The following is a 10,126-nucleotide window of genomic DNA, read 5'->3' as shown; positions in this document are numbered from 1 at the left end:
TTATTCAGACATTTTGACCTGACCATGTTTTGCTTAAGTGCTCTTTCTTTAATTGCTAATGCCATCTTTTTGACAAATTTTGTCTTGTCATAATTTATTCCCATTTTTAAGCTATACTGAATAAACTGTGATAATGTGAGGAATTTTAAAAGTGTCCGATGCTGGGGTTGGTTGTGGTGCTGCAGATGCTGGGGATGGTTGTGATGCCGCCAATGCTGGGGATGGTTGTGATGCCGCTGATGCTGGGGTTGGTTGTGGTGCCGCTGATGCTGGTGATGGTTGTGGTCTCACCGATGCTGGGATGGTTGTGGTGCCGCCGATGCTGGTGATGGAGGTGGTGCCGCCGATGTTGGGGTTGGTTATGGTGCTGCAGATACTGGGGTTGGTTGTGGTGCCGCCGATGCTGGGGATGGTTGTGATGCCGCTGATGCTGGGGTTGGTTGTGGTGCCGCTGATGCTGGTGATGGTTGTGGTCTCACCAGTGCTGGGGATGGTTGTGGTGCCGCCGATGCTGGTGATGGAGGTGGTGCCGCCGATGTTGGGGTTGGCTATGGTGTTGCCAATGCTGGGAATGGTTGTGGTGCTGCCGATGCTGGTGATGGAGGTAGTGCCACCGATGCTGGGAGTAGTTGTGGTGCCACCGATTCTGGTGATGGAGGTGGTGCCACCGATGCTGGGGTTTGTTGTGGTGACACTGAAGCTGGGGATGGTTGTGGTGCCGCTGATGCTGGGGATGGTTGCGGTGCTGCCGATGCTGGGGTTGGTTGCGGTGCCGCAGATGCTGGGGATGGTTGTGGTGCCGCTGATGCTGGGGATGGTTGTGGTACCGCCGATGATGGTGATGGTTGTGGTGCTGCCGATGGTGGTGATGGAGGTGTTGCCACCGATGCTGGGGTTGGCTGTGGTGCCACTGATGCTGGTGATGGAGGTTGTGCCGTCGATGTTGGGGTTGGTTATGGTGCCGCCGATGCTGGGGATGGTTGTGGTGCTGCCGATGCTGGTGATGGAGGTGTTGCCACCGATGCTGGGGTTGGTTGTGGTGCCGCCGATGCTGGTGGTGGAGGTGGTGCCACCGATGCTGGGGTTGGTTGTGGTGACACCGAAGCTGGGAATGGTTGTGGTGCCGCTGATGCTGGGGATGGTTGTGGTGCCGCCGATGCTGGAGTTGGTTGTGGTGCCGCTGATGCTGGTGATGGAGGTGGTGCCACCGATGCTGGGGTTGTTTGCGGTGCCGCCGATGCTGGGGTTGGTTGTGGTGCTGCCGATGCTGGTGATGGAGGTGGTGCCACCAATGCTGGTGATGGAGGTGGTGCCACCGATACGGGGGTTGGCTGTGGTGCCGCCGATCCTGGTGATGGAGGTGGTGCCGCCGATGCTGGTGATGGAGGTGGTGCTGCTGATGCTGTATTTATTGTTTATTAAAACAATATACAAGTATATACTTACCAAATTTGTAGACTGCGAAAGTTTCCAAACTTTGTGGAGAAGCTCACCAAGACAGCTGACAAACGTCTTCTGTCTGCAACAGTCTTCACGGGTTGAAAATGTGATTGTTATTGAATTAATTCAACACATTTTTTTAAGTTCAGTCAACTTTCAAACTAGCTGAGACAGTGAAAACTTAAAATGTTAAGCTGAATGAACAAATTGATACAAAAGAAACTGCAAGATGTGTCAAAAAAAAAAAAATAATTGAAACAACTAAACTGCAAACTTTTTACAGTGTAGTAGCCTATGAGCTAAAAATGGATCAGTTGACATACACATCTTTGACTGGGGGTTAATAATATTAATTCTTCATACTAATCTAGATCTTTTTTTTTTTTTTTTTTTACTAATCTAGATCATGACATCAGACCTTTGTGTTATTTTAAACAATGCCTCTCGCCATCTTTGTCCATGTCACTGTTTCACTGTTACTAAATTAACATCAGGGGCAGATCTAGAAATTTTTTTAGGGTGGCAAAGGGGTGGCAACACCAAAGCAAGCCCCCATGCATAGTTTTTGAGGGATTTATAGTCTGACATACACAGTTGTTTTCACAAATATTGCATTACCATTAAGTAGTCATCCTTACTGTTTAAAATGAAAAATAAATAACAACATTTCAATATATACCATGGCACGAAGTCATGGCACAAGACAGCTGACACAAGACTATATCTTTAGGTAGTCACTTCTGTACAACATGTGCTACAGTTTACTGTACATATAGAATAGTGAAATTTCCATAATCTAATATACTGGTACTGTATTATGTAATTATACTGTATGTGTAAGTATAAACTCATGTAGATGATTTGATCATTTCTCTCCGTTGTTAGGATGCAGATGTTCTGATTGGTGTCTCATCAGTTTTGCTGCCTAATATTTAACTTACTCATTCTTAAACATTTTGAGAAATGTGTTTTTGTTTTGAGTACTGAACAAATGGTTTGGGAAAGTGAGCCAACTAAAATCAGTTATATTTTGTTAAAAATTGAGAAAACTGCTATACGACCAGATGCTTACCTAACTCTGCTATCAGTGTCCGTGATCAGCATCTTCTTATTGATTTCATGCTATTATTGTTTCGTCAGATACGGTACAAAGGCTTATATCCACGATGAAAGTGAAGCGAGCAGTCAAAGAATGGATCACCAAACAATTACGCGATAAATCTCAGACATATCCGGACGGGATTAGATTTCTCAGAGGACTTCTGAGTTAGCCGAGAAGCAGAAATTATCTGATTCACAAACAAATGTAAAACAATTTGTTAGTGAACTGGGCCGCGCTTTGTGTTTTTGATTTAAAAAGAACCGGTTCATAAGAGTCATGTGTTAAAGAAGGGGACTACACTGTTTATAATCACTTACATTAAATAAAGACAGTGTGCAAATGTGTCTTAATGTGTGACGAAATATTCTAACATACTCCAGTTGTCATTGCGCAGTCTGATATTGTGGTTTAACCCAACAGTCTTATCATCCTACACTCAGCAGATATATGTGAGCACTTAATGAACAGCATGTCATTTCAGTGTTTCAACGTGTTTTATCTCATTAAAAAAGAAAAAGCTGTGTTGGATGCTATGAAATCTGAACAAAATAAGTGTATTGTTATTTTTATCTATTGAGAAAATCCTGATAGTATCATTTACTAAATGTGTGTGATCAGTCTCCTGTTAGCTGATCTCTTGAACCGGTCTGATCTTAGCCATCTCTAATGCTTTTACAGACAAACCAAACATTTTTCAGACACCATATATACATATATATATATATATATATATATATATATTTACTAGTCGGTGCAGTACATTATAGTTCATTTATGTAAGTGAGGACAGCAAAATAAAGTGAACTGTGACATATTATGCCGAAAAATTATTCATACAGTGCAAAAGTAAAATTAGTAATATTGATAAATTTGGGATCAAAAATTATTCAGACATTTTGACCTGACCATGTTTTGCTTAAGTGTTTTTTTTTTCTTTAATTGCTAATGTGACCTTTCTGACACAGTTACTTGTTTTTATTCCCATTTGTTAAACTATAGCGAATAAACTGTGATAATGTGAGGAATTTTGAAAGTGTCTGAATAAATTTAGGTTTGACCGTATCAGACATGCAACCTTCACCTGTTTTATTCTTTATTGGCATCATTTGATCTTTATTAACATCTCTGCTTTATTATCAGATTATCATCCTCCTCTGGAGCAGCCCACGGTGATCACTGGCTCTTCCTGCTTGCAACAAAATCTATAGCAAAGGTGCTGCTCTGTTACTTCACACCACACGTGCCAACAAAACTCACGATAAATTTCACACACAAGAAACTCAGCATCATTATTCTTTCACAAATTTTAACCAATCAGAGGAGCTGAGCTGAGAAGTCTGTCATTGTACCACACCTTTTATTTATTTATTTATTTTTTTTTTATGGGTAAAATCCAACTTAAACCTTATTAACAGCAGTGCGCTTTTATTTATTTATATATATATTTTTGTAGTAAAATCTTTTTGTAATACAAATGTGGCAATGCTGGGGGAGGGGGACAACGTTGTAAATACGTTTGAACACACCCAAATACAATCCGACTACGCCACCCCGTAAGGAAACGGGGGAAATAACCAAAATAAAGGACACAGGTTCGTAGGCTGAAGTGATCCGAGAGAGACGTGTGAACAATGTACAAAAGACTTTATTCAAATCACCATAAATAGTTAAAATGTTCAATGATAATCAATGTCAAATGTCAGGTCACAATCAAACACTGTCACAATCAGAAGCTCTGTGTACTGGACAAACTAAAGATATCAATTTGAAAATACTCACAACAAAAAAATAAACAAAAAAAAAAAAGAAATAATAAAAGACACAGGCTTTCCAGCGGCAGGGGCAGGCTAGATGGAGTGAAGACCCTATCTGTGAATTCGTGGAACACACACACACACACACACACATACACACACACACACACACAGTGAAAGGTGAATCCAAGCAGCACTGCACTCCACACAATTGCACCACCACCCGTACTCCAAGCTAGCTAGCCTCCCAGCCTCGGGCCGGCAGTGCCTAAAATACACCAAAACAAACAAAACAAATTAAATTCAACAATACAGTGGAAATATTTCCATCAAAGTAAACAGAAACATTTATAAAGAAACACAATTACAATATCAAACTTAAACTATTGAAAATATACAAAACAAAATACTAGTAAACAATGATATAAACAACACAACACAAAATGAAATGAATGCGACAGTCCGAATGCTCACTGTAGCAGGTCCTAGAGTCAGAGTTCCCCTACAATAGCGTGGAAACACTTATCAGGGCACAAGCGATGACATTAATGATGCCCCAGATGTAAACCAGCCCTTTAATAGTAGTAGAGCAACTCGGAGCCGTTAGTATATTTGGCAATTAAGCAGCAAACAGAAGCACAACTGAAGTTCGGCTGGACACCAGTTGACATTCAACTACGAAAACAAAAAGAAAACGAAACACAGTACAAAAAAACAGCAGGAAAAACAGCAGCGCGTCCTCCTTTAACGACGGGTATAAACACTTCCGCCTTCAAGAAACGCGACGAGAGAGACAGCTCAACGCACCAAAGCAATTCCTCGTGCCACACGAAGTGTATAGTCGCTCACAGCTCATAACGAATTAACATGCAGGAAGACTTTTCACTGATTTCAAGGCTGACATGCAGTGGACAGTCTGTGACCCAACCAAGCATAAAACGCACGTCTACACCAGCGCACTCAGTATGGGCGGTCCTAGTCGTGACGCACACCAGGTGATCTAACTCCAGCCTTAAAATACCATCAGCGCCACTTCCAATAGGCTATGGTGGGTGACAATCATACACCAATGAGCCAATGAAACTGAATTACGTCATCCACCTTGCCACACAAACATGTGATTTTCTCCCCTCCCCTTGTGTCTTGAACTCTATAAAAAAGAAACCATCTAATGTTCCCTACTCTCTCACTCTCTTTCAACCCAGAGAAAATCAGAAATTCTACTTTCGCAGTTCGAGTTTCATCATGAAACCTCTAGTTTTTCTTCTGTTACCTTACCTCTCTCTGAGTGAGGTTGTGTCAAATTTTGATATATGCAATCAGTTCTTTTTAAATGAGGACCCTCCTCAGTTCACACCATCAGGGAGTTCACCACCGAATGAAGTCAAGCACATCTGTCAGTGTCTTTGGGATGACAGCGATGAGCAAAAAATTCTTTATGCAACTTTGTACAGCACAACATGGAAGATACCCATCTACTCTGCATATGTGTTTGGAAGCCCAAATATTGGCAGATGTGATGTTTGGTACATCGAACCTCAGGTAACTATATTCCCTAGTAAAAAAGTGATCTATTTAAAATATATATAATTACATTTTATTTGGAGTACTACTTGTGCACTATTAAGCCTTAATGAGTTTTACTGTCACTACTGATGAGGACTGTATGATCTTTGAATAATATTGGTCTTTAAATGCAAGATATTTAAAGTGTACCTAACTATACTTGCAATAGTTCCACTTTTGCACAATCAAATATACTTCAGCATATGTTTATTTGGATTTCAGCAGTACTTAACAGTACTTAACTTACTTTTTTTTATTATTATTGAAATAATATTCCATTATTTTGGATACAAATATGAGAATGATCTACCTCCTTGTGTGCATTTAGATATCTTGTTATTAGTAAGAGCTCAGAATTTTTTGATTGAAGTGGACACAATGGATTGTGGGAGCTGGACCATTCAGTGCTTTCTAAGTAAATAATACAGTTTTAAAAATAGCTGACAGGCTGCCAGTGTATTGAAAATAAAATGGGGCTGATGTGATCATATGTTTGGATTCTAGTTAAGTACTCAAGCTGCTACTGTACATACACAACTAGCTAAAGCTTATTTATTGCATTACAGTAGTAGCAGTGACCCTAGTGAAAATAAATATACTGAAATGTATTTAAAATGCATTTATTTCATGTTATGTATACTACAAATACATTTACATATTATGTAAAAATACTCTTTTTTTTTTTGTACTTTAAGTACACTAAACTGGAATATTTAAAGCCTGCTAAACTGGAACAACTAATTTTGTACTTAATGCACTTTAATTGTGCGGAAGTAGTGCTGAAGTCCAGCTACAGATATACAGCGTTGGGAAGGTTACTTTGGAAATGTAATAGGTTACAGATTTAAAATGTAATAAGTAGTGTAACTTTTTAATTACTTTATTAAAGTAACGTAACGTATTACTTTTAATTACTTTTTGTAATATACCACTTTTCTTACACAACATTTCACCACATAAATAATTAAGTAGAAGTACTAGTTTGTTAGTTATTTTATAATCCATTACAATGTACAAAAAAAAAAAAAAAAAAAAACCAAAAAAGGCAGCAGCTGCGTTTGTATGAAACAATAGAGTCCACGATACCAGCATGACAGAATTAAGAAATTGTCCACATAATATTGAATTAAGCTTTAATTTTTTATTAGAAAACCAAACACAAAGATTCTGAACTGTGTAATAATTAAATTTAAAGCACAGCCACCACAATTTCTTTTTTTACTTATATTTTTGGGCTTTTTATGCCTTTTATTATGATAGGACAGTAAAGAGATGACAGGAAAGAACTGGGAGGAGAGAGGGGAGCGGGATCGGCAAAGGACCTCAAGACAGGAATCGAACTCGGGTCACCGTGAGCACAGTTGCGCTATATGTCATAACAAGATCATAACAAAAATAACATCATAACAAGAAATAGTTTAATAGCTATGATACTGGGTTTGAAATCAAATGTTTGTCAATTAAATTAAAAAGTCAATTAAATCTGTAAGTGGGGGTGGGTGTGTGAAAAAAATTCAGATGTAATCCCCTTTGTAATCACTGGCATTTTTCAAAAGTAACTGTAATTTAATTACACATTTTTTCTCAGTAACTGTAACTAATTACAATTACATTTATTTTGTAATTAAATTACGTAATTCCGTTACATGTAACTAGTTACTCCCCAACACTGCCAATCTGGCAACACTGTTCTTCATCTGAACATTTATAAATGGCTAAAGTGTTGTGAGCTATTGTAATATGAAAACACATCATAACTAAAAATTACACAGTCTTCTATGATATTACCTTGCATGATTAAATCTGGAAAAACAAACAAACTAGACATTTGGAGCAGCAGGTTATATTTTTATAATGTCTGCTGTCATTTGCTGCATCACAAAATTGCTAACTTGCACTTCTAAAGGTTCTAAACACAACTTCTTGACCTGACTGAACAGTTTTTGTTCCGTAAATTTAAGGATTGTTTCCATCGATATTAATTAACTGTTCTACTTACCGAGTGGAAATCGCAGTGGACCATGGGATCGCGCCATACTATGAAGTTAGCGCCACTGATTGATTGATTTATAAATAAATAAATAAATAATCAGTCAACCAACCAACCAATAAATAAGTAAATAAACAATTAAGTAAATAATAAGTTGATTGCATCGCATTGCGCTGATTAATCATTGATTAACCAAACATATTCACAGCACATTAAATACAGTACGTTTATCAACATCAACAAGCCTCCGACAAAAATAGCAGCATTAGCTGGGATACACTTTAAGTGCTTACTGCTGTTGCTCGCGGCGTGGAGCGTGTTTATTAAAGTCACCACTGAACGCTGTTTCACAGATGGCACTTTTATATTAGACAGCATGTAATTTTTTAAATCAAAAATCAGTTGGAGAACTAGATAAATATGACCTGGGGGCTGCCAACTGACTATCCCTGCCATAACTAATTGATTGTAGCCTATTGTCTTTTATTCCTATTTATCGTAGTGTTCGATCTGTGCTTACCTAACACGTCAAATTTCAACGCCGCAGGCTCAGGTACAGAGTTCTATAGGGAATCCCTGCACTTCAAAAAGTGATGCCAAGGGGTCCTGACCAAGCATGTGACGAGTCGGGAGCTGCTTTGAAACAGCATGTATTGTGAAAATTGCTGTAATACAACTCTGTAATACAAATCTGTTTCACTCCTCCTGTACAAATACACATCTTTCAAAACATATGCTTCATCCTGGACTCTCTCAGTATCTCAGTTCAGACTGAACATGTTTACTTACTGTTAAAGTCACGTTTTGATTGTGACTCCTTTTGGCATCTCAGAGTTAAAGTGGACAATGTACTGTTAACATTTTTTTTTTTAAATACAGTATATTACAATATAAGCCTGATAATAAGAAAATGCATTAAATTTAATTCTAAAAATAGTATATGATCTTGGTATAATTTAAGTCTTAATGCAGCCTCAAGAGGGCGCCATGAAATAAGACATCACTGTAGAGTGACAAGGAGAGAGTTTGACATAAAACATACTGTAATAAATTACCTAAATTAAATTAAACATGTTAAATATGAATAATAGTGATCTTTATTTCAAAATATATCTAACTATGACCCCTCTGGAATTTCACAAATCGTGATAAATCTTTGCTTACAATATTTATTGCCCAGCTTCTTCCAATGTATATTATTAAATAAGAAATACATAATGCAGATTTTCTTTTGGGATACCTTTTTTAGTGATAGAAAATGTATATATATATATATATATATATATATATATATATTAGGACATATTGGGTCAAATATATCTTTACCCCTGAAAAAGGATACAAGCAACAGTATCCAGCAATATCCTATGTCTCATGCCTATTTGAATGGACTTGTCTTTCTTGTTTTATTCTTCACCTGTCATGTAATAAACACAAACATGTTTGGTGTCTACTGAGAAACATCACAGATCAGAATCTGTGTGAAAATATTTGACTTACAACTGTGATTCAGTCCTGTTAATACAAACACACCATTAGCAACTCTGGGAATGTGGTGATGAGATTTCATGTCAATTTTCAGAAAATAACATTTCAAATGTAATCGAATGGGACAAACTAGTTTGTTAAAATCACTCACCTTAGACTGAGTTTGATGGCTTGGAGCGTCAGCTGTTGAGGTGTTGTGACACATGAATTGAGAGATTTTCAGGATTGTGGAAATCCCTCACCTAGAAAGAGTGCAAAAGAAAAAGCACCAGTACACAAATAGCAACAAACAAATCCACAAAATGTCACTAAGACTTGGGTGATTGACCACTTATGTGTGTTACTGATGCTGGTAAATGTCAGATACTCAGATATAAGACCACTGACCTCCAGGTCTCTTGGAAATAATTATTTAGGAGAAGCTGCTCAGCCTTTCCTGCCTCCTCAGAAGTCCTGGCACTATTACAACTCTTGGTTTAAGGCTCATCTGAGCTGCCTGAAAACCAGCTTCATCTTGTACAAAGAAATTCAATGGTTAAACACAAACGGTGAGAAATCAGCAAAATATGGTGCTGTGAGCTGCAAAAGAGAGGAAAACACTCAGGTTTATCAAGTAATATTCCCTGGGAGATTGTATTTCGCCTCCTCTACCTCCTCTCTGGCTCAGCCAGGACACAAACCAGGGAAATGTTTGCTGTGAGGCGACAGCGCTACCAACTGAGCCACTGTGCTGCCCTACTTAAACTCCTTACAACATACAGCTGTTTGTCCAGTTTTTCACATACC

The 10,126-nt window shown here is 38.3% G+C and overlaps 1 long non-coding RNA gene across 1 annotated transcript; it reads right to left on the bottom strand.

Moving 5' to 3' along the window:
- Nucleotides 1-4,171: 4,171 nt before the first annotated feature.
- Nucleotides 4,172-5,400, bottom strand: LOC127157732 (uncharacterized). The gene is made up of 2 exons (XR_007825991.1): nt 4,771-5,400; nt 4,172-4,564 (listed from the first exon to the last, which is right to left on the bottom strand). It is a non-coding gene; the product is annotated as an uncharacterized LOC127157732 (long non-coding RNA).
- Nucleotides 5,401-10,126: the final 4,726 nt, after the last annotated feature.

The sequence above is a fragment of the Labeo rohita genome, unplaced genomic scaffold, assembly GCF_022985175.1.
Source record: "Labeo rohita strain BAU-BD-2019 unplaced genomic scaffold, IGBB_LRoh.1.0 scaffold_1188, whole genome shotgun sequence".
Classification (NCBI taxonomy): domain Eukaryota; kingdom Metazoa; phylum Chordata; class Actinopteri; order Cypriniformes; family Cyprinidae; genus Labeo; species Labeo rohita.
Note: the sequence above shows the minus strand (reverse complement) of the source record. Positions and strands in the feature narration are given on the sequence as shown.